Source organism: Sinocyclocheilus anshuiensis, unplaced genomic scaffold, assembly GCF_001515605.1.
Source record: "Sinocyclocheilus anshuiensis isolate Anshui unplaced genomic scaffold, SAMN03320099.WGS_v1.1 scaffold1500, whole genome shotgun sequence".
Taxonomy (NCBI): Eukaryota; Metazoa; Chordata; class Actinopteri; order Cypriniformes; family Cyprinidae; genus Sinocyclocheilus; species Sinocyclocheilus anshuiensis.
The window spans coordinates 808,959-835,716 of NW_015537960.1; the positions used below are offsets into that span (position 1 = coordinate 808,959).

The window sequence follows — 26,758 nt, forward strand, 5'->3', positions numbered from 1 at the left end:
CTTTAGTCTTTGCAACTTTAGGGATCTTATCTATTCACGAACAGCTTGTAACACTCCAAAGAGAAAGATAAACTTGAAATCGCATCGTATGACCCCTTTAACTTTAAACAGTTGCTTCTGGCCAAAATACGAGTCCACAATAACGATTCCTCCTGATTCAGATGAGATGACTTTTTCACTGAAGAAAGCAATATTATGAATAGAGGACTCATGTTTTAGCCGGAAGCAACGGTTTGAAGTTAAAAACACCTTGATGGATTTTTTTTCTTAAAAACATGCAGCATTTTGCTTCACAAGACATTAACCGATGGACTGGAGTGGTGTGGATTACCTGTGGATTATTGTGATGTTTTTATCAGCTGTTTGGACTCTCATTCTGACGGCACCCATTCACTGTAGAGGATCCATTGGTGAGCAAGTTATGCAATGCTAAATTTCTCCAAATCTGTTCTGATGACATCTGAGTACATTTTCATTTCTGGGTGAACTATTCCTTTAAAGTCGAGTGGATTTTAATTGGCTGTCATTGCTTTTTGTTGTTCAACAGCTGGAAAAAAAAAGCATTTGTTATGCCAAGCCAAATCAAGTTTCTTCACGTGTTCTACTACACAAACACACAGGTAAATGTTCTCAAAACTCTTCACTGTCACAAATGGTCTCATATCCTGTCCTATATATAATATATATATAGCATGCAGCAAGATATACAGACAAATGTACCAAGTAATATGTTCTGTATGAAAATACTTCACTACTGATTACATTTTTATTAAGCCTGTCTCATGAACCCAAGTGTAAATATCTTGGAGTGTTGGAGCGTATCATTTATGAGTGATAATAAAAGCAGTTTTGAACATGACAGCAGAACTTTGAAAAAGAAAGGAGAAAAAGCTTCCTGTATTGTTTGTAATTGACGTCAAAGGCTGGGCATTAGATCAAACTCTACACTATTTTGGCGTCAAACCATCTTTAACTTAGCAGAAGAAAGACAAATTAAACAGGTGCCAACATAAACAGGTTGTATGACATGCATTCATCCTCAAAAACTATAAACAAAACTTTAAAATTATGACCCAGACTACATTAAATATGAGGGGTTTGCATGTTATGTTGCCATCTGTGCAAAACCAGCTGAAAACTGCTGTACTAAAGTACTGGTAACATCATTTTCAGCGTAAGTAGATTGCGTCAAGGAATTTTGGATGAGTAATGCTTCTAGTAAATGGAGAAGTAGATGAAGAACAGGTTTAATTTCATTGTTCACATACTACAGATCAGTTTGATTAGATAAAACCCCTGAATTAATTATTATTCAAGCTAAATGAACATGGTATATACTTCATTTTATACATCATTTAATTATTTGTGCTGAATCATGTTTGTGCATCAGTGATTAATGTGTTAAAAAAATTGATGATGTTGAAGGGTGAGAAAACAAAGGGTCCCTTCATGTGGAGTGACATTCCTCTCGTTTCTACATCTACATCAGTTTCTACATCTTCAATGGCAACGGCATTGAGAGTTTTAATTCCCATCCATGTATTACATCTATGTCTTTTTGACTTTTCTTAACTTTAGCTCAAAGTTACTTGACACTCCATGATTGATCAGCTCTTTTTTTATCTGAAACAAAGATGGACAAACTGATCAAAATGTGTTTTATTTCCATTCTACTCTACTGGTTATAGTTACTGGTAAAATTTCCCAGAGTAAAAAATAGAAAAGGCCATTGTGAGAAAGTCACAAATTCAAATATGTAAGATTCTAAGTTCCCTCTAAGACAGAAGAGGGCTTCCAATGACTTCCACATGACTTTAGTTATGAAAAGTGTGACTTACTTTCTGCAAAACAGCATCAATGTTTCTACTCTGTGTTAGGTTTGAAAAGGACTGAAGTTTCATTTGAACTCCTATGACGGTTTCTAAAAGGACACACACACATAATAAGACATTCTAACATGATATAAAGAAACTGATAATGGTAACTAGGCCTGTCACGATAACAACTTTTTGTTGTGCAATATATTGCCCCACAAGTAATTGCGATAAACAATATTATTGTCATTTTAAGACCATTTTATGCCACTGATTATGTAATCATAATATAAAAGTAGGCCTAATTTAACACATCACTTTGATTAAAGTCCTACCTGGTCCGTTGTACACAAGAAAGGCCCAACGCCCCGGAACACCTACGTTAGTCGTGTTCTTGAGGATTGGGATGGAGTAGCCACCATTTGGATCATAATGAATTTGATAGTAGTCAGTGGAGCCTATTGTGTCATATCCAGCCTATTAAAATCAATCAAATGTTATTACATGCAGAGCTAGTAAATCATTATTTCAATACTGTAATATTTGTTTTACCCCCACTGCAGTTGGTATCGCAGCGCAGTCACCGTAATGTATCAGAATGAAAGAAAAACCACCATCTGAAATTAAAACCGCTTGAACGGTGATTGCCTGAAAAGAAAAGAAACAACATCAAGATTCATAGTTTATACAGCCTTCAATCTTGTCCCTGAAAAAAGAAAGAAACTATTTACCGGGCCTGAGTGTTGATTAAATACATTCATATCCCATGTAAGCACATAGTCCCACGTTGCAACAAAGACCCAAGAAGCAGTGAAGTCCCTTCCAGGGAAATACTGGTTTATATCCTGAGTGGCGCGAGTGAGAACACTTCCACTGGTGTACTCCTGATACGAATATATACCTATACCAAGGTCATCAAGGTCAGTCAAGAGCGGAGCAATGTAATCTTCATCTCCATATGCGGGAAAAGTGTAAGGGTTTGTTTCTGGTATAGCTTGGCTAAATGTAAGGAGTCCGTTATTATTAACCTGAAATAAGAGAAATCAGTTAAAATACAGCAGTAAACTATGAACTGGCGGATCACAACATTTGCATTCATATTAGACTGGCAACAGAACTGGATTCTCACGTATGTGATGTTGTATGTGCGGCCAAAGTACGTAAATGGGGTGGAGAAGACCACAAGGTATGAGGTATCGCCACCGTTTTCAAGAATTTCAGTGTCTCCTGCCTCCGCGCCGAATGGATAAAATATTACCGGTGCTGACGAGACAATGAACACAAATTCAGAAGTCTGAATTCCAACACAAATGCACTATTAATTCAAAAGTCGATAAAAAATACCTGTCCATGGAGTTGTTGTTGCAGTGGCTGTTAAAGAATAAGTGTTTAATTATAAAACACTTCTGTAAAGAACAATAAAAAACACATTGCATAGTCATATGATGAGTCTTCAATCAATCGCAGCATTATTACTTGTTGAGACTGTGGTGGTCGATGTGGTGGTTTCTGAAAGAATGAACACAAATAAAAACACCATAAAATACTGTACATCATGATCTCACTTCATGGGTGCAGTTTTTATATATTTCCTACTAAAACGGGACGCATTTGGGGCATTTGGCTGTAATTATTTAAATACATGACAGTGTTGTTGGTTCAGGTGTTGTTGTAATGACTGTTGATGAAAAGAGTATTAAATTATAAAACTCTTCTGTAAAATACATAAAAACATTGTATGGGCTTATAATATTTGACGTATTTCCACTCTTCAGATGTCCCATACTTTAGAAATAAACACAAATCCACAACACATTCTAGCTAGAAAAAACTTTAAAGGGGTCATATGATGCGATTTCAATTTTTCCTTTACTTTTATTCTCACTGTTGCCGCCGCGGCCGTGTTGTGGAGACAGTGTGTGTTTATTTGTGAAAGCGAAACTACTTTGTTTGGTCTTCCAAAAGAGGACGATATCTGCTTCGTCATGCCTGGAGCTGATCTGTGCTGGTCGCTGAGGAAATATATCAACTTTGCGCTGTGGATCACCGGATCGGCTTTCATTGTGGATGAAGCGGAGTCCAGCCCGGGGTCGTCACATGTGGTTGCCTACGCATTTCCTCTTTTCAGAAAGGCGGGGCATAGAGGAAAAACAATAATGTACAGTATGTGGAAAATAATGTGTTTTTTGAACCTTAAACCGCATAAACACATTTCATTACACCAAATACACAAAATAATGTTCTTTTTAGCAGCATCATATGACCCCTTTAAGAAACTAGCGTTACAAGCATAAAAATATCCATGCCCTCTGTTCCACTTTATAGATGTTGAAGGTTTGCATTGAAAGCAATGGGCTTTACTGGCCGCATCAGTAAATAGCAGGTTTTGAGAAAAACGAGTTTAATTCAAAGGTCTGTACCTACCTGCTGCTGCTGTTGTTGTTTCAGGTGTTGTTGTAATTTCTATTAAAGAAAAAGAACATAAAATTACAACAATCTTCTGTAAACTACATAAGAAAAAATTTAAAAAATGTTACATAGCCGTATGATGATTTTTTTTTTTTAATCACTTGCAGTTTTATTACCTGGTGTGACTGATGTGGTTTCTGGAAGAATGAACACAAATACAAACACCATAGAATACCTCATGAACTCATTTGACAAGTGTGGTTTTCTTTCCTGGTAGAGATACTAACTGATTTCTCAGGGGGGACGTTTTTTTTTTAAAAGATCTGGTTCTAATTCAAAAGTCTAAAAGTACCTGCTACTGTTGTTGTTGTTGGTGGTGGTGGTGGTACAGTTGTTGTAATTTCTATTAAAGAAAAAGAGCATAAAATTACAACAAGCTTCTGTAAAATTCATAAGAAAGAAGTTAAATCCAAAAATGCTCCATAGCCGTATGATGATTCTTTTATCACTCGCAGCTTTATAACCTGGCGTGACTGATGTAGTTGCCAATGTAGTGGTTTCTGGAAGAATGAACACAAATACAAACGCCATTAAATACCTTATGAACTCACTTGATGAGTGCAAAAAAAATTCCTATAGACGATGCTCACTGATTTCTTAGGTTCATAATGGGAGAAGTTTTTTAAAAACAGATTTGGTTCTAATTCAAAGGTCTGTAAGTACCTGCCAATGTTGTTGTTGTTGTTGGTACAGGTGTTGTTGTAGTTTCTATTAAAGAAAAAGAGCATACAATTCTAACAAACTTCTGTAAACTACATAAGTAAAAATGAAAACAAAAAATGTTGCATAGCCGTATGATGATTTTTTAAATTATTTGCAGTTTTATCACCTGGAGTGACTGATGAGGTTTCTGTACTGGTTTCTGTAACAATGAACACGAATACAAACACCATAGAATACCTCATGAACTAAGTGTGGTTTTCTTTCCTGGTAATTTCTCAGGGGGGACTTTTTTTTTTTTTTAACAGATCTGGTACAAGTACCTGCCAATGTTGTTGTTGTAATGCATGTTTAAAAAAACATTATTACATTTTATACACAGCTTTCTGGAATAGTTGATTCTGATTGGTCAGTTATGACATTCCAAGGTCTGTTATTCCCCGATGACAATCTTGTTGCCAGAATGATTGTTTTGTATGCTGTAATGGATTTAATATACTAAACTGGTAAGATTTTAAAATGCATTTCTTCTAAAATAACATTTTATGTCCTTTAATGTGGTGAAAAGCTGTGTAGTTATACGATGTCCATCTCGTCTGAACTTCGTCTAAGCTTAAAGCCATTAGGAACTGTTTTTCTTTGAGGAAAGTAAGTACCTTCTGTTGATAATGTTATTGGTACAGATGTTGTTTGTGCTCTGGCTGTTAAAGAGAAAGAGAGATTATTAAATTCAGAAACACACATTTATTTGTCACACGTTTTCACGTTAAGACCGATAATCGAACCGATAACAAAACCTTACTCAGTGACAGGACTGATATGAACACCAGCAGATGCTGTGAAACCAGAAACAATCTCATGATGAAGTCAGAGATAAAACCGCAATGTTGAGGTCCTTCTTCTGTAATCAGAAAGAGCTTTATTCTCACTAAACCGATGGTAATCTGGAATATCGGAAATAATAATAACTTATTAGAAATGAGATATTTCCAGCTTTGAAATTTGACTGTAGGACCTGCCAATATTCAAAAGATCCCACTTTATATTGGGCATCTTTAAATGCAAATGAATTCATGACTAATTAATTAATCTTATGGATTTAGTCCATGTAAGTTTGATTTTAGAAGAAAACATTTTCTTGTAAAATACTGTGTAAATACTATACATTTTCCTGGAAATACATAGTATGTTTTACAAGAAAATACTATTTCAGTCTTTCAAATTTCATGTTTAATTCAGTGTGTTACTTGCCATTTCTTTATAATTATTTGTGTAATTTACTATCAATTTCTGAGTGAAAACTGTTTCAAAGTCCATTTTTTTAAGTGTGTCAAATCAGACCTTACCTGATCAGTCTTCTATAACAAATAATTTTGCAAAACATGTACACAATAAGCAGATTTATCAAAGATTTTACATTACATGTTATAATTTTATAAATACAAATGCAAAGTAGATCAAGACACCTAATATAAAGTGACTGAAATCCATATTAAAGCCTAATTACACCTATATAACGTGAAAGAACTATTTAATTCTGAATATTATTCATTTATAAAGGTAAATATTTTGTGAACTGATATCTTCTATCATATTGCTTCTATCATCTTCTATCATATTGTTTTATAAAATCATAAACATGATAAGCAACTTAACTGGCTTATTGCTTTATTTTTGCTTTTTTTCTCAACTTTTAACATTTATAGCAAAATATACCCATTATGTAATGTTTAAGTTTCATAATCCATTACACATCTAAGGATAAACTGAAAGAGCATATAGCTTAGTAATATTAAATAGAAAGATTTGACTTACCTCATACAGCTTCTTCTGAGCTGCTCTTGCACCTGCTGTGAGTTAGCAGGAAGTTTCATCGGTTATTAAGCACGTCCTGGCACTGTTCACAGGGAAACATCTCCTGGAATGGAGGAAAAAAAAATGTTTTGTTGGAATACTGCCAGTATTCTTAAAAAAAAAAAAAAAAACTCACCTTGATGAATCTTTCCTTCAGATATAATCTCACATTAAAAATAGAAATACTTTATATTGGCCTGTATATCCTTCACTTACTCGATTTACTAAAAAATAAGTATCAAAAACTATTATGCCCCATAATGCAGTAACATACTGTATTAAAATATGCCATTACCCTGTACAATTCCTGTGAGTTTTTTAGGCTTTACACATTATAAAACCTGAGAATGACTGAACACACCTTTCAGAATTCAGAAAGCACACAATGTGTTTTTTTTTTACAAAATACTAGTAAACACTTCTAATACTGCTGAGGGACTAACTGGTAATTTGACATCTTTCCCTCTTCTGACTGCCATAATCCATAATTCTATATTTTTTCCACCACTTTTAAATGTTTTGGAAATGACTGCATTCAGAATGTAAGGAATGTACAGAATGTGGATCACACAGAGAATAAATATCAGCTGACACATGAACAGGTGAGAAACCAGAATTGATACTTTGTGTTCAGAACACTTTAGTACTGATACAGAAAATGAAGATGATAATATCAATTATCAATATCAGTCATTGCAGGATCATTTGTATGTTGCTTTGGATAAAAGCGTCTGCTAAATGACTAAATAAATAAAATGTTTGTAAGAGTTATGAGTCTGTACTGTACCTGTTGGAATGGTAACAAATAGTATGTGCCTTATAATCATTAACTGCTAATAAATAAACTGCATATCTACCCAACTTTATTTCAGACTACACACCCAAACCCACTTGCATAATATCCAACTAATAATTAAAATCCATTGGTTATAACTGAGCTTGTCTAACTGGAGTTTTTCCTTTGTAATAGCAAATCTTATGAGAAATTTGCAAAACAGCATGTACACATTGAATAGATTTATCAAATGTTTTAGCAGTATGATGGAACTTGACGGAATTACACCGTATGCTCATTATTTGACTCTAAATATAATGAATAAATATATTTATTGGTGTCTTATCATAATGCTGTTTTACAAAATAATGAAAGCATTAAGCTACTTGATTGGCTTTATTAGCCTCTGTTTTCTCAATTTTATCCTTTAAAAAATAGCAAAATATAGTCAGTTATGTTTTTAGTCCAAACCATTACACAAGAAAGGATACATTTTCTAAACGTATGAGTGTAACATTCAAGATAAAGATATGCCTTTCCCTCAGACAGCTTATTGTAACTCATGTGGTTTAGCAGGAAGTTAACATTGATTTAAAATGTTTAACATCTCCTGGAATGGAAGAAAATATGTTATCATTGGAACACCAAAAAATGTATGAATGGTCTTTCACTACAGATATAATCTTACAATTAGATTAATAGCATTGTAAACCTGTACACACACACACACATATATATATATATTGAATAATGTATATAAATAACTACTATAGGACTCACTAACAAAAAACTATCAAAAAAGTACTATGGTGTAAGATTCAGTACTGTATCTCAAAATATTACCATTATTACCCATTATCATGATACTACAGCACTCTTTACTGTGGGTTTTTACAAATGTGTCTGAACACACATTCCTTGAGGGAAATCAGCAATGGCAATGTAATACTGTTTATTAGCACAGCTATTTATTAGCACAATATTATAATTATTGTACATGTATTTAATGCCCCAGTTACTGTCCTAGAGCTACAATGGACTCTTTTCACACACAATAATGAAGCATTTCTGCAACAATTATAGCATCGTAAATTTGGCAAATTTCCATTATACTGTTGTGTTATATTACCATGGTATTAAATTCCAAAATAAATAAATAATCATTTAAAAAAAAACAGCTGCTGAGGGAGTGACTGTAAACTTAATATATTTTTTATCTTCTGACTGTCATAATCCACCATTTGTTTTCCCTCTTGAAATCTGTGTAAATCTAATAGTGGGGTTTTTCTTTTGCTGTTGGAGGTAATGGGAATGCAAAAATTATATAGGCCTATGCAAATAATGTCCTGAATGAGAATCACAAATAATAATAATTTTTCAAAAATCCAGACGACAAACCATAAATTATACTTTGTGTTCACACACTTTAGTACTTACAGAAACTTCATAACACTTATTAAAATTCATTATTAGTTAAACGATTTGTGAGTCAGAGTGACTGAACAATCTCAGTATCAGTCACTGTATGATGATATATCAGATGAGATGTCACTAAATGCTCAATAAACAACACAATAATGTCTCTATTGTGACAGACGTTATCGCCACCTTCTGTTCAATTGAATGAAATGAAATTTAGACTAGAGTTTCTAGACGCAGAAAGCAGTGTAGCCTAAAGATTTTAGTACGGAAATACAGATATTCAATAGGTTAACCATCACTTTAGCTCTAGACAATGACAAACGTATGAGACTAACTACATGAACAGTGGATTTAGTCAATGTTAATAGTATTAATGTCTGATTACTAAGGTTTCCAGAGAAAATGTTGAGTTTATCACTGTCAAATGAAATCAATAAAATAAACCAAACATCCAAAAACCATTAACACAACCCAAAAACGAAAACATTGTCGTGAGTAATAAATACAACATAAAACTATTTTGTGAGCTAAAAATGGCATTAAATTCCATTGTATTTTCACAATAAGCATGTTAATACATATCAATGAAAGATTATGACAACAACACTGTGTTGTAAAATGTTGAGTTTACCAAACTATTTCACAAGCTGTGTCAAAATGTAGTTGTCTGTATTTTTTGCAAACTTACCTACTCCCAAAACAGAATCCATTCGTCTTATTATAAGTCAGTGCACCAACTGAATGATTTTGAAACTAATATTAAAGGGTAAAATCATACAGAGTTGTTTTAAAGCATTAGTATCTCACTCACCATCATCAAGCTGCTGTCTCCATCTAGAGGTGAGTAAAAGAAAAGACAATTACCCCTCAACCACAGGCACCAATAAACTAACATAAGCTCTTTTCCCATTGACAGTTTAATATCAAATACACTGTATATGTCAGTATTTAAATATTTTTGTGTACTCCTTTTTTAAAACAATTTTCTTTTTGCCAATCCAAATGAAGCAAGCTTGTTTTTTTACTTGCTGAAGTGTGCATTAAACAGAGAAAGGCAGAGACCAGCAAGACCATTCATAGTTTCAAAGGCAAAACACATACAGTATTTTACAACTTGGTTCAGTATTTGTCTTCTGATATAAGTTATGTTTTAGTAAATGCACTTGTAGACTTCAATTTCTTAAGTTTGAAGAGTTTTAAACCCCTAAAGCGATTAAAAAGATCTGATAATACAAAAAATGATGTGACAAAGAAAAAGACTGATGAATCGGTTATTTTCATCGTATATGCTCAATTATGTTTGTATGTAGATGACTTTATGTGTGTGAGAAACAGAAAGCAAGCAGAAGAGTGAGACTTTATACATGTTCCTTTTCCTGTGCAGTGACATTCCTCTCCTTATCAGTTTTTACATCTTGAAAATAGCAGTGACATTCATCATCATAGACTTAATGATCCAGTCTCTGCTTTAATTTCCCTCCATGGATGAGGCTGATGTTACGGCTGTGTCTTTTTAACCTGTAATATGAGAAATCAATTCAAATCCAGCAAACAATTATAATCTGGCTTATTGCAACATTTGACAATGGAACTGAATTCTCACATATTTCTGGTTGTATGTTCAGCCAAAGAACTTAAATGGAGTTGAAAGACCAACAGAATATTAGTTTTCACTACCAGTTTCAAGACACTTGGTGTCTCCTGCTGCTGAGCCGAATAGATAGAATATCACTGGTGCTGCCGAGAGAATCAACACAAAAAATACAATTGAAAACGGGAACAGGTTTTACAAGCAATCTCATAATTAAGCACATACACATAACATTAGCTCAAAGGTCAATGATTACCCCTCCATGGCTCTGCTGCTGTTTGTGCAATGGAAAAAGAAATATAAATTATATAATTATAAAACACTTTCTACAGTATATTAAAAAACACACTGCATAGCTGTATGATGTGTCTTCCCTCACTAGCAGCATTAATACGTGATGTGATTGAAAGTGTTGTGGTGGTTTCAGATTTTACAGATGTCCTACAGAGCAAAAATACAGTTAAACCGATCTTAATCTGGAACTTTTGATAAAAAGTTAGTTATTATTATTAATATTACAATTTGGATATTTACAACTATGAATTTGAAAAAGTTAATATTCAATATGAAATCTCAGTTCCAACTTTATATTGGGCATATTTTACTATGTGCTGACCTTAAAATGTATACCAGTGGACATTGTGGAGCTACATACAGTACATGTGGTTGCACAGTACAATACTGTATTTACTATTGAAAATATGAATCTTAATTTGTACTCCCATATCTAGGGACTATCTAACCAAAATCCCAAAGGTTCCTTTATTATTCAAATATTTTTTTTTCTTTAGCATACTTTCATGTATTCATGTATATGCCTACAGTATATGCAGTGAATATACATTTTGCTTAGCAAAAATTGAGGATACAGATTATCGAATGTAATATTAAAGATATTTTACTTACCTCTGCTTCTTCAACGTCTTGTATCTGATGTGGGTTAAACTGCTATGCAGCAAGTGTGCATCGACTTTTAAATGTGTCCCAGCCGTGTTTCAACAGCAGAGCATCTCCTGGAATGAAAGAAAATATGTTTTCATGGGAACACTGCCAGTAATTATCACAAAACATTCAAACAATAGGACTTAATATATAATGTTTAGAATTTAGGGTTTAACTGTAAGAGTTTATCATAAGCCTTTATTTGTAAACAATTTTAAGGCTCATATCATTTATAATAATTAATGTATTTATGCATTTATTATGAAAACATTTATATTAGTAGACAGTGACTGCATTCACAGATAAAATGAGTATCACAAACACAAATGAGTATCACACAGGCTAATTATAAATCAAATGACGCATGAACAGATTTCCCTAAAAACCACATTTGCTACTTTAAATAACACTTTTCAAAAAGTGACAAAATCTTTCATTAATTAATTGAATTGCTGGTCAGTGAGACTGAATGATTGCAATACAATGACAAGATGTCATAATCTGCTAAATAATTACAAAAAATGCCTCTCCACTCTGCTCTGACAGATTCATTTCCACCTGTTCAATGTTCAAGTGGTTTAAAATGAGATTTAATGTTCTGTTAAATTGAATGAAATAAGATCAAGAAAAAAAATTGAAGAAATAAATTGAATGTAACTATTAAATTAACTGGTTTTAAATTCAAAACATGTTTCCAGTTTTACAGTTTAGCATTACAGTGGCATTCATTAATACAAATGTATGTGTCAGTATTTCATTTGTTTAACCTAACTTCATGCCAATAATTACAGAATTACTTGTTTTTCTATATGAAGATACAGAACTGTTTCATTTCTTTTCCTGAATCAGACTGATATTACGGCTTAATCCTTTGCACTTTTCTTAATTTCAGCTCGATGCTGTTTGGCAGACCGTACTTGACCAGCTCCTGTTTTATCTGAAACAAAGATGGACAAACAGATCCAACTTTCCCCATGTTGTCTATTAGCACCGCATTTTGTATGAATAGTCATGTTTGTGTCTTACTCGCTGTAAAATGATCTGAATGTTTCCAGTATCTGTTAGGTCAGAAAATGAGGAAAGTTTCACTTGAACTCCAATGACGTAGTCTAAAACCACACAGAATGTTGAATTATTATTTTTATGGTTTCTAGTATGGTAAAATGAAAGTGCGTGAAGTGAAGTTTGACTTGTATGTTGTGTTGAGACATGTCATTGTTTTGTAAAGCAATATTATCTGAGTATAGCATATTATAATGATGAACAAATTGATAGTAAAGTGTGAGTTGTACGGTTACCTTTTTTTGACTTTGGTTCACTGTCCACCCTGAAGGCCCATCGACCAGGAAAATTGACATTACTTGAGCTCCTGAGGTTTGGGATAACGCTCCCCTTGTTTGACCCAGGAATCACAAAGTAGTCAGCTGAGTAGACTGCGTCATAACCAGCCTGTATAAACCACAACAACAAAAAAAGTACACTTTAAAAACAGAGAAAGAGAGAGAGAGATCAGACAGGCTTGAGAAAAAGTGAAAAGGCTTGGAAAAAGATTTTCACCCAAATCGAATATTCTTATTAATATACATTTTTTAAGTTACATAAAATGAGGATGATGATTATTATTACATCTTAGGTATATATTATATATTAGGTACATATATTATTCTGTTTTTTGTGTGCATTGTTTTACACACAATATTGTCAAAGCAACATTTACAAATGAGCTACTTTGAAATGGATTGTCTGTGGTCTAACTGATACAAAAACAGTTTGCAGTCTGCAAAAAAAAAAAGAGTAACTTACTGTACTTGTGTTAAAATAAACAACTTTATCCCATGTTGCCACAAAGACCCAAGAAGCGGTGAAAGTCAGATTTGGGAAATGTGTGTTTATATCCCGAGAGGCGCGTGTGAGAACATTTCCACTGGTGTACTGACGATATGAAACTACACCTCTTTGACGGTTGTCAAGGTTTGTCCAGAGACCTGCAATTATATCTTGGCTTCCATAAGAGGGAAAGTGGTCTGGAACATTCTGTGTTGCAGGCTGGTTGAATGTGAGGTGTCCATTATTATTTACCTGCGACATGAGAAATACTATCAAAATCAATGACCACAGATGAGTTTATAAAGCATTCACCATTCACATTTAGACTTATCAAATTCTTCTTACATAAATCTGCTGGTATGTGCGGCCAAAGAACAGAAATGGACTCAAAAGCTGAATAACAGGCAAGCTTCCATCAAGAGAAGCACTGTTGTTTGTGTCTCCTGCTGCTGAGCCGAATGGATAGAATACTTCTGCAGAAAGAACAGCAGTATTTCAGCAAAACCCATCATATGCAACTCCTTACATACCTTGAAATAAGACTTAAAACGCACAAACAAAAATAATCTAAGAACTGCAGGACAGCAAAATCACAGCTCAGATGTTTCTGGAACGTGTTTAATTCACCTTCACACAAGAGTCCAACATCTTCATGATGACCACAGTCGTGTATTCCCCATGCTGATGATGCACAGTTTTGAAGAGCAGTTTCAGTCCCACTGCACTGTATCTCATCCAACCATATTTGCCCTGAACCTTGTCCAAAGGAATGTAGTGAGTGACTGTACAATGTTCCCACAGCCCAGCTGTCTACACACCACTGCAGCATCCGGAGAATCCCACTGATCTGGTTCCCCAAATTCCATCATGGAGAATCTCCAGTTTTCCAGAACACTAGCTGAAACCAACCTGCCATCTACCATCCACCAAAGAACAAAGAAAGAAAAAAGTGTGGTTAACATTATTATTATCTGGGGCCAAGAATGGAAGTCACATATACACTTACTGTATTTGCAATGATGATACAGTTTACATGCCATTGATGTACTTGGCCTGCAATTGCTGTGCATGGTTAAATCTCATCAGCATAAAATTACATTTAATAACAGCATATTAACAAACTTCCAATAAACTGTGCAGCTTTCATCATCCTAAGCATCATTACTGGATTCTTGAGAAAGACATGGTCATTTGAGATGTTGATATTGCAGAGTCTACGAACATAAACAAAAAAAACAGGATAACTTTGCAGATGTTTAACCATCTTGTAAATGAATGCACTCTTTTTCCGTGTCATCTGCACAAGTTTTATTTGTCGGTGAGCAAGACTACAGGAAAAATGCGGAAGTATGATCTAGTTTTCACAAAAACCCTGGAGCTGTCAAAGTCTGCCAGATGAAGGTTTTACAGCTCCAGGGGTTTTGTCAAAACTAGGGATTGTACTTCCGCATTTTTATCCCCATGCTCACTGACAGCTGGATCAAGTCAAGTGTATCATGTTTTAAAGAGTCCCTACCTTTTTGACAAAAGGGAATGCCACAGCCCTTTTTTTTTTACTTTTTACTGCACACACAGACAAGTTTTGTTAATAATCCAGCTTGCCAGCAATAAATTACCTCTTTAAGAACATGCCTACATTTCTGATTGAATTTTGATGTTAATTTATTTATTTCAAAGCCTATAATTACTTGTTTGTGGTACTGCAGTTGTTTGTGCCAAGCCTGTTAATTAAGGACAAAGAGAGAGAGAGAGAGAGAGAGATTATTAAGATAAAATCTAAAACACTTGCATCAGGTACAATTTCGTGCTCATTTCATATTAAGAATGGTACTAATATCAAGAGCTTACTTGATGACAGGACCGACATCATTAACAGCAGCAGATGTTCTGAACCTGGAAGGATTCTCATGATGACTATAGTTGACAAAGTGAAAAAGAGTCCTTCTTCTGTAATGAGAGGGAGATTTATTCCTTAAAGAAAGCAAACTTATGTGTTCTTTTTCATATGAAAATAAACATGAGCTGCGTCCCGAATTACGCACCATACACTATGCACTTATACATTATGTAGGCCTACTTATACACAATGTACTCAACCATGTAGTGTATGAATTATATAAGGTTATTTTGTCATTCATAAACAGAGTCTGATAATTATATAATTTCAAACAACTCTCTTTTTTTCTTCATTTGATCTACTCTACCTTGTGTAGCTAACCTGGTTTAGGCCTATAGCCAACTTTAAAATTGTCATTGTGTTTGTGTAGTAAAAATATTGTTGGTTTTATGACAATTTGCTTGATATTTGTAAATGTAAATGTATAAACGAGAGTGAGAAATATTTTGATACTTACCTCTGAAAGACTCATCAAGCCTGCTCTTGCAGATTAAATTAAAACAATGCAGGAAGTTATTACTGATTTTAAAGGCTTGAACAGCGTCTGTGTCAAAGGGAAGTAGAAGGCTTTCATCCACGGAATGTTGGGTAGGGGCCATAAAACGTCAACCTGAAACTGCATTCAACCGCATTTTGCTTTCAATGATTACGTTATCACATTTTAATTAAATATTAAAATACAAAAGCATCACTGACACGTCTTGATCTTACCGAATAATTTCACCGTTGTATTTAGATAATTATTTTAGCGGTTCATTTACTTCAGGTTAGTTATCTCACTCATTGAACAGCCACACGCACTGTTAAAGGGGTCCTATTATTCTTTTTCACTTTTTTAATTTTAGTCAGTGTGTAGTGTGTATGTTTGGGCATAAAAAAGATCTAGAAAGTTACAAATCTCAAAGTCCACTCCAAAGGGAGATATTTCGTTTTTAAAAAATCCCTTTTCAAGAACTACAACGAACGGCTCGTTTGGACTACAGCATTTGGTTTCCAGGCTTTGTGATATCACAAAGCTGCTCATTGGAATATCATTACAAATAATTCCCGCCTACAGAAATTCGAATGGTTGGGGGGTGGGGAGGGGCGAGGTTGGTTGAGTGAGTGCATCAGAGAGACGACGAAGAACTGCTGCTGCAGAGTTAGTGCATCAGAGAAAACGAAGAAGAAGAGCTGCTGTGCTGTAGCGTCAAATTTTCGGCATGTCTAGAACAATTCTTACAAGTATAACACAACTTAGCTGGGCGCCTACACATAATAGGACCCCTTTAAGCATTTTCTGCCAGTCTATCAAATGTACTGTATATGTCAGTATTTCCGTGCTGTATTTAAAAAGCAAACAAACTTGGAGGTAAACCAAACGAAGTAAAATTTTCAACTGGTTAATATTCTAAAGCATATCATGTTGACATAGGGACAGCAACACAATACAAAAGAAAATGGTATGCCAAAAACATACAGCTACTTCCTCATAGCTTTTTTAGTGTTTTTCTACAGTATAATTATGTAGTGACAATACTACACCTTCACCAGGTGTTTATCTCTTAAAATTAATACATTTAACCTTTAATATTTTTGTTGTGCAATGTTATATAGACTTTAGTCAGGGTAGCACCATATTTAATTTTGACAGTATGCTAATAAAACAGGCAGTGAAGGACTGAAGTACAGTGTGTTCAATGGATTGTACAGTTGTTTAGCAACAAACTGATTGTTCAGCTCACACAACGTCTTTCCAACAATAACATTCAGTAGACAAGACCTCCACAAAGCCGTTTTGAAACTTCATGATTTTGGACCTTTATGCCTTTAAGCTATTTGGTTTCCATGCTTCATTTGGCTGCAAGTACTGATAACAAGGAGACGATCAAGAACACCACATGTATTAAAATGTCATTTTATAAAACGGATAGTTCCGGTCCTTGGTTCTGATTGGTTGAGCAGCGTTCGAAGCTGTTGTTAATTACACTACAAACATACACCTTTGTTAACTTCTGTGTGTTGCTCGGCAACCACTTTGTTGGAACCACAACTGTTTCAGAGGAACTACATTGTTTGGTGGAAGAATACTGTTTTTATTTATATCATTACACTTTATTTGCTCTGTTTTATTCTGTGAAACCTTACTACGTATATGGAATAACCGGTTTATAAAAGCAATAAGCCCCGTGAAGCCGTGGTTTACAGTGAATTTATAACAGCTAAGGGGGTTTTATATATTGTTTTTTATAACAACGCCCCTTAGCTGTTATAAATTCACTGTAAACCACGGCTTCACGGGCTTATTAGTACACACTTTGTTAATGCTGAAGAATTCTGCATGTTATTAACTTTAATAAATGCAAAGGTCTTTTATCATATTGCTGCTGTCAACATTTTAATAAAATCAATAAGGCCTTGTGTTGCAGTGATTTTTACCGTGGTTCAAGGGTTCCCACTTTGTGCCATCCTCAGAGTATACACTTCTGCTAACCCTCTTTCAGTACAGCTAGTTTATGGCCAGTTAGTCATCATTTTGATTAAACGGGGGTCCTGAATTACAAAGTCTGTAATATTTAACTTAAATTAATCAATAATGATATACTGCATTAGTTAAGCATCAACATGGCTACATATTCAACCAATTTGCAATTTTCATTCTTCTTCTTCATTTAAAAGCAGCATGAACAAATGTTGTGATAGTCTGTGCCCGAGCGAAAAATGTAGGACAGGACTTAATTTTGTTTATCCGGAATTGATTGGATGTGGTTTTAATGGATTGTGCGGTTTACTGATTGTTCAGCTCACAAAAAAACGTCTTTCCAAAAATTACTTTCAGTAGACAAGAACTCATAAAACAGTTTTGAATGTTGGGAGTTGGGATAATTACGGGAATTTGTGCCTTTATGCAGCGCATGCTATTGTAAAGACAGTAAATGTATCCCCAACAGCCTCATTTTCATTCATGTAAAATTCAATATGACGTCTAACCTGACTAAAGTCTGCCTGTATTTAAATGCTTTACAGACAGAAAGAAGCAGGCAGAATCATGTATTGAGATTGTATATTACATTGATGCATTTGGCAGAAGCTTATATTCAAAATAAACTTAGTGTACATTGCATTTGGAATTGAACCCATTAACTTTTTACATTTTTACAGCTATAGGAAGGCTGTATCAAAATCAGTGCTAATTAGTACAGAAATGTTGACTGGCTGATGTGGTGTTTAGCCATCTCAATGAAAACTGGTGTTTTTAAATATGTACATGATCATTGGGATATTTGCTGCCAGACATTTAAGAAACTAACTGGTTTTATTTCTTTTCCTGAAGGAGACTGATATTATGGCTTCATCCTTTGCACTTTTCTTAATTTCAGCTCGATGCTGTTTGACAGACCGTACTTGACCAGCTCCTGTTTTATCTGAAACAAAGATGGACAAACAGATCCAACTTTCCATTAGTCGTCCTCCAATAGCAATGTAGACTGAATGTATAAAGCTGTATGTGTTACTTACTTGCTGTAAAACTATATAGGTGTTTGTACTGTTTGTTAGGTCTATTAATGATTTAAGTCTCACTCGAAATCCAATGACAAAAGGGAAAACACATACACACACAAAATCTCAGCATTTGTTGACTTACATAAAAAAAAAAAAAATGTGTGTGGATATATGAAATCAACTGGAAACGTTGACTGGCACCATTAGTTGAAGGTACCATTCGTTCAAAAGCCTTTTAGTATAACTCTACAAATGTCCAACTTCAGGTCAAAGTGCACGTGTCTTTTTGCAGTGAAATCTTTAATGATTTTTAAAGTAAACATAAGAAGAATTTGCATATTGTTAATTATATTTCAAGATGAACATTTATTGGACTGAAGCAACTTAGGTTTAATTGATTATCCATACATAATTATTTAGAAAAATCAAATTATTTTGACCAGGTCAAAATAAATTGCAGATTGACAGTAAGAATAATATTTAAAATTATTATTTAATCAGGGCCTTTTAGTAGGCTAATGAAAGAAAGGACAATGGAATACAAATACAATGTGCAAACTTCAGTCAACTTGTTTTTGTTTTTCAGATCAAAATGTATTGCCCTTTCTGTGGCATCCAATGGCTGACTTTGCCAAGATTTTGCAGTTCATGTGGGCGAGATGTAAGCTTTGTCGTAGAGAATGCCCCTAGAACGGCGGGTGATGACCAGGTGTCAGCAAACAAAACAAAAACAAGTTGACTGAAGTTTGCACGTTGTATTTGTAATCCATTGTCCTTTCTTTCATTAGCCTACTAAAAGGGCCTGATTAAATAATAATTTTAAATATTATTCTTACTGTCAATCTGCAATTTATTTTGACCTGGTTTTAACAATTAATGAAGCATTGCGGATTTCATTAACCTTGAAATTATATTTAGTTGAGAATAAAAAAAAGAAAAAAAAGAAAAGATGATTAACTTTTTATTTATTTGTTTTTGTTCTGTTTATATTTCATTTTTATTATTCTTTATATATGTATTGTTTTGCTCTCGGCCACCGTAGATAATACTTTCTGACCAAAAGATGTTTGTCTGTATGGAACCTCACAATCTCCTCTAATGATAGACCTCGTACCAATACCACAATCTGTTCTCTGTTTTATAAATTCACTTAACGGAGGTGGGGCAAGACCACGATGTACCTAATAAATAAAACCGGCGTATTTGAAATTTTTACAATTTTTATTTTCAAACCTCAATAAATTGTGTTTTTAGAATGTTACAATAATGAAATGAAAAGGGTTTATTATCTAGCACTTCTATTGCTTTCTTACAGTGATTCTATTGATTTAAGGGTCGACCCACCAATAAATGACCAACTATTAAAACAGCACACAGTGTGTGAAAAAAATCATAGATTATAGATACTGCCTAGCATCACCAACTGGCAAAAAATGGCTTAAAAACTTTTCAAATGAAATTTTAAAATATTCAACAGCTTCTTTACATGATTTTTAAAAGACAGTGTAGAATCCAAGGTTACCCCAAGATATGTAAACTCTTTAACGATCTCAAGCTCCTCCCCTCTGAGGAATACCTTTGAATTTATCATCTCTACGGTTTGTTTTGCAAACATCATGCACAGTTTTTTTTTTTTTTCAATAGTAAACCTGATGAGCCAATCCTGAACATTGGTCATATAAAAAGTCAAGGTAATCGACACTTCCTCCCAATTATTTGCATGGGTAAAAATGACTACATACATACTGTACATCTGAACATTTACATCTTTACATAATCCAGGTAAATCATTAATAGGCCTATACAGTGAAAATAAAATAGGTCCTTAGTGTTGATGTGTTTCCTACTGAAACGAGAACTAAAACACTTCTGCAAAGTACATAAAAACTTTCATCAATCACAGCACTATTAGCTATTGAGACTGGTTGCAACTTGCAAGTGTGGTGGTTTCTGAAAGAATTAATAAGAATACAAATACTATTAATTAAACTCACTTGACAAGCACTGTTTTTGTCCCTGTTAATGTATTTTCGATCGAAACGAGAAGTTGGGAGGGACATGTTAAAGAGCTTGTCACTTCTTAAAAACAAAAAAAGTCTTTGAAGCATGTCCCTTACCAAAAAGAAGTATACTTCAAGTTTATTTTATTAAGTATACTTAAAGTTAAAGTATATTTTAAGTATACTTTATGTAGTAAGTATACAAATATCAGTGTACTAGTAGTATAATTGTAAGTGTACTATTTCAATACTCCTTGGGACTAAACTGGCCCACTTTCTAGTATATAAAAGTATACTTTTCAGTATACTTTAAGTATAACAGTAGTAAACTTTGAGTACACGACTAGTTTACATATATGTTTTTAGTTTGTACTGCAACTATTCTAAAAGTGAACTTATAGGTATACTGATAGTTTACTAATTAAATACTTGTAGCATTTTTAGTACACCTTGATGTATAGTCTCAGTAAACTACTAGTTTAGTAGTTTTATACTGCAAGTATACTTGTAAGTTTTCTTTAAGTGAACTTTACATCATACTTTAAGTATACTACTATGTCCCTATTTCGGTATTAATTTGTATATATTTTGTTATATAAATATCTGAACATACAAAACATCAAAAGAAAGAACAGGGTATCTGCTTGTAAACAAAAACATTTTATTCTAGCTTCATGCATTCTTTTTTATAAACACATGAAAGATAAATAAATAAACAACATTTTGAACAAAAAGCTGAAAAAAAGACTATGAATTGGATTCAGAATGATAATCAAAACGTAGATAGAGTCGATCAACACCCCAAAGCTTGACAGTCATTACCTCTTCATCGGTCGACATTTTATTCAACATTACACAGTTTTGATGCTGTTTTATGTCTGATGATTGTGTTAGAATACATGTGGAAGCATCTGTTGTTTAGGTTTCTTCTTCGCTTGTGTTTTGGAAATTCTGTAAAGAAGATGTGTAATAGCGCCCCCTACCGTATAACAATGAAAGCATGGATTCCCGGTCCACAAGTATAGCTCAAATATATTTAGACTTTTTCTAAGTATAAGTCAAGTATACTTAAATGTCATTTTAAGTATATTTCTGAGAAATACATAAAGCACATTTCTGAGAAGTACATAAAAAGTAGACAAAGTATACCTTCCTATTTTTTGTTTAAAAGAAGTATTCTAATAGCACACTTGAATAAACTTCTTTTTCGTAAGGGGTATTCACCCATGATTTGCTTCTAATTCTAATCTCACCCTGGCCGCAACCTGTTTGCTCTCCTGCCCTCAGGCAGACGTAGCAGATCTCTGTGCACTAGAACATCTAGGCATAAAAAAAAACGTTTTCAAAAAAAGCTCATTCTGATTCTGATTCTATAGCACATTTGATTATAGACGGGGTGAGCCATCAGTCTTTTTTTTTCTTCCTTGCAAGAGAAAGACTGCAATTTTAATGTGTGCATTTGTAATTTGGCTTAACTTTTAGGACTGAACTACTATATAGATGAGCTCAAAGCTGACTGACATGCACTAAAAGCCATATAATATGCCTATTCACTTGGATTTGCTTAATGACATTTTGAAAAAAAAATGTAAACATCACATAGGTTTATGTAAAACTGATTAAAACATTGGCTTGTATAAAAAAACCTAATTGTTTATATATATATATATATATATATATATATATAGAAAGCATTTACCTTTAGAGATGTTGTGTTGTCCACTGTCCACCCTGAAGGCCCATCGGCCTGTAACATTGACATTACTGGAGTTCCTGAGGTTTGAAATGAAGCTCCCATTGTTTGATCCAGGAATCACAAAGTAGTCTGTGGAGTTTACTGTGTCATAACCAGCCTGTAACAAATATATAAAAGTAAATTTAACAGTAAACATACATATACTGTTCTATGGTACTGAATACTAACATTTTGTTCCTAAGACAGAAACAAGTATCTTTTACCTGCACTTGATGTTCTGTTACAGCAATGTCACCATAATTAATCAGAATAAACAAAAAATTACCATCTGAAATTAAAACCACTTGAAAAGATGTTTCCTGAAAATATTGAGAAAAAAGATAACCTCTTAGTGAATGAAGTGAAAACAGTATATCAAACAGTAAAACAGTATATCATACTTACTGTACTGCTTAAGCTGTAGTAAGCGACTTTTCCCCAAGTTGCTACAAAGACCCAAGAAGCGTTGAAAGTCAGATTTGGGACATGTGTGTTTATATCCTGAAAGGCGCGTGTAAGTACACTTCCATTAGTGTACTGCTGGTATGAAATGACACCTCCCATACGGTTGTTAAGGTTTGTCCAGAGACCAGCAATTATATCTTGGCTTCTAGTAGCAGGAAATGAGTAAGGAATATATAGTGATGAAGGCTCATTAAATGTGAGATGTCCGTTGTTATTAACCTGCAATAAGAGACATCAGTCAAAATTACAGGTTTGACTGATCACAGATCCTCCACTCACATTTAGACTTAGAATTAAGATGGAGTCAAATTCTTACATAAATCTGCTGGTATGTGCGGCCAAAGAACAGAAATGGACTCAATAGATGAATAACAGACGAACTTCCATCATCATCAACAGGAATGCTTTTGTCTCCTGCTGCTGAGCCGAATGGGTAGAATATGTCTGGTGCTGCCAAGAGAATAAAAAATAAAAAAACAGACTGATGTTTACATGTCAAGAAATGCATCACAATTATGCGTCAAAAAAGACCAAAGAATACAGTATGTGTATAATGTATAATGTGTGACTAAAAGCTCTTGAGCTGCACAAGTCAGGAAATGGCTGTAAAAAAATAACTAACTGCTGAAAATTGACATTTTTTTTATATCGGGGCAATAATTAAGAAGCTTAAATCAACTGCAGATGGTAACAATCATCCCAGAGAAAGATATGTATCTATACAGGCAACACAGAAAGTGAAGAGGATGGAGAAAGGAGATCAGGTGGAGAAATGCAGATCAGAAAGTCTCCAAAACTGCAATCAGACGCCACCTACTGTACACAACATGAACTTTGTAATTGTGTGTTTCTGACATAAACGCATTGTTAATTCAAAATTACCTGTCCATGGCTTTGCAGTCACTGTTAGAATGGCTGTTAAAGAAAAGAGCAAGAGATTAGAAAACACTTTTTTTTTTTCATTAAAAAAGTCTTCCATCACAGCATTATTACCTCTGTTGAGACTGTGGTGGTTGACATTGTGGGGTTTACTGAAAGAATGAACACAAACACAAACACCATTAAATACTTTTTCTTACAGGTTTCTTATTCTGTGTTTACATATTTTCTACTGAAAAGGGGAATTAGGGCAGGACATACTGAGGAAACCAATTCAATCCAAATATCAAAAATATTTTTGATCCTTTTTCTGGGAAGATAAAGAGTGTCATTTTGAATGTGTATATCTGCTAAAAGTGTATTTTGTGTTTACTTTTAGGAGTGCACTAGATGAGCTCAAGCTGATACTGTGATACTCACTCACTTGAATTTGTTAAATGACATGTTTTAAACTAATTATGCAAATTCATTATATGGGGTTATGTAATATTTATATTTATCAACACATTGGCTTGTAAAACAAAACCTATTTATTTAATCTACAACTCCAATTGCAGAAAACTCGGGACGTTTTGTAAAATGCAATAAAATCAAGAATCTGTGATTTGTTAATTTTCTTTAACTTTTATTTTATTGACAAAAGTACTAAGAAAACATTTTCAAAGTTTTCACTGACCAACTTAAATGTATTTTGTAAATATAAACAAATTTTGATTTTCATGGGTGCAACACACCCCAAAAAAGTTGGGACAGAGGCAAAATAAAAGTGAAAGCAGCTGAATTGGTAATAGGTGGGGGTATCATGTTTGGGTATAAAAGGTGCATCTCAGTCTTTGCAAGCAAACCTGGATCATGGCTCATCACTTTTCATTAGATAACTGTCAAACCAATCAAAATCACTTTTCTCATTGCAAGATTGCAAAGAACTTAGTTTTTACCAACTACCATGCATAATATTGTGTAAAGATTCAAGTAATCCAGAGAAATCTTAATCTGTGTAAGGCAAGGCAGGAAACCTCAGTTGAACATGACCTTTGAGCCCTCAGATGGCACTGCATGAAACCATCATGCTGCGGTGTTAAAGGGGTTGCTAAAAAAGAACATTATTTTGTGTATTTGGTGTAATGAAATGTGTTTATGCGGTTTAAGGTTAAAAAAACATCATTTTATAGCCACATGAGCTCAGAAAACCGCTGTCACTTAACACAGTCTGCTTCTGCATCAGTTAATGCAACTTGAATCTCTGTTACTCCAGGAGAAAGCTATTCATCAATTCTCTGCAGTGATGCCGGCGGCTTCACTGGGCCCGAGCTCATCTCAGATAGTCAAAAAGACAGTGGAAATGTGTGCTGTGGTCAGATGAGTCCACATTTCAACTGGTTTCTTCCACATTTCAACTTGTTTCTGGGAAAAATGGACATCAAGTTCTCAATCCCAAAGACCAAAGCGACCATCCAGACTTTCATCAGCAACAGATGCAAAAGCAAACGTCTGTCATAGTATGGAGGTGCAGCAGAACACACGGCATGGGTGACTGGCATATGTGTGACGGTACCATTGACATGGAGGCATATATTGGAATTATACAGAGACCTATACTGCCATCAAGATAAGGTCATTCATCGGGAAGTCCATAGTTATTAGATCAAGACAATGCCATGTCTCATTCTGCATGTGCTACAACAGTGTGGTTTCATAGACACAGAGTGAATGTGCTAGACTAGCATACCTGCAGTCCTGATCTGTCTCCTATTAAAAATGTATGAGGGTTGTATTTAAGGAAAGGTAAAAACTTTACCGTCAGAGATGTGTTGTCCACCATCCACCCTGAAGGCCCATCGTCCTGAAACACTGACATTGCTGGAGTTCCTGAGGTTTGAGATGGAGCTGCCACTGTTTGATCCATTGATTACTATGTAGTGTGTGGAGTTTATCGTGTCATAACCAGCCTGTACAACCAAGAAAAAATTACACGCATACACACACACACACATATACAATATATATACTGTATATATATTACACACAGAAAGCAAGATTCTTTTACCTGCACCCGATGTGTTGTTACAGCAATTTCACCATAATTCATCAGAATAAATGAAAAATGACTGTCTGAAATGAAAACCACTTGAAAGGATGTTTCCTGAAAAGATTGGAGAAAAAGATAATTCCCTTAAACTGAGCATTTATTCAGTGTTGAATGTTTTGTGTATTTTGCTCTATTTTACAAAATTAAATTTTTATTTTATTCAATATTGTTGTTGGGTCATTCAAATCAACCAAATTTCAGAAGCTTTCTCGGCTCAAATTTTTGATTTTGTTCATATTTTTTATGATGAAAGACAAACAAAAAATAGTGACCAAACGCAAAATATTAAAATTCATGGAAGAATATTTACTGAGCAATAGACGTTTGTAGAGGGGAATCACAATGACAATATTCATCTGAGATTTGGAGCCAAACACAAGGAGGCAATAATGACAGAGACTGGTAGTTTGATTAGTAAAAACTGCTAACCTAACAAACCTTGTTGCATTAAAGGTGACATGTTTTATGGCCAGTTTTAAAGGTGCCAGGTTTTAAGTGCTATAATCAGGTCCCCGGTGCATCTACCAACCAAGGAAAAGTGAAAAAAAAATTAACCCAGTAACTTTGTTTTGGGAAGCCTTTTTCTGCAAGCGTCTGAGAAAACGAGCACGTCAGATTTCGCTCCCTTCATGATGTGGCAAAGCGATCTCATTATAATATTACAGCCCCTTAATCTGTAAGTTTACACCCACGACGCCATCATTTGATTTCGCAAGCGACAACGGTATACCAGTTCTAATGCCATGGCGAAGGTTTGAGCACAACATGCTAACTGTTCTATCTTTGGCTGCACAGACGAGCACAGAACACTATTTAGAGTCCCAGCCTCAGAGGAGACAACAGAGCAGTGGATTTA

The 26,758-nt window shown here is 34.3% G+C and overlaps 1 pseudogene; it reads right to left on the reverse strand.

Moving 5' to 3' along the window:
* Positions 1-26,758, reverse strand: part of LOC107666879 (uncharacterized) — a 61,565-nt pseudogene that overhangs the window by 5,051 nt on the left and 29,756 nt on the right.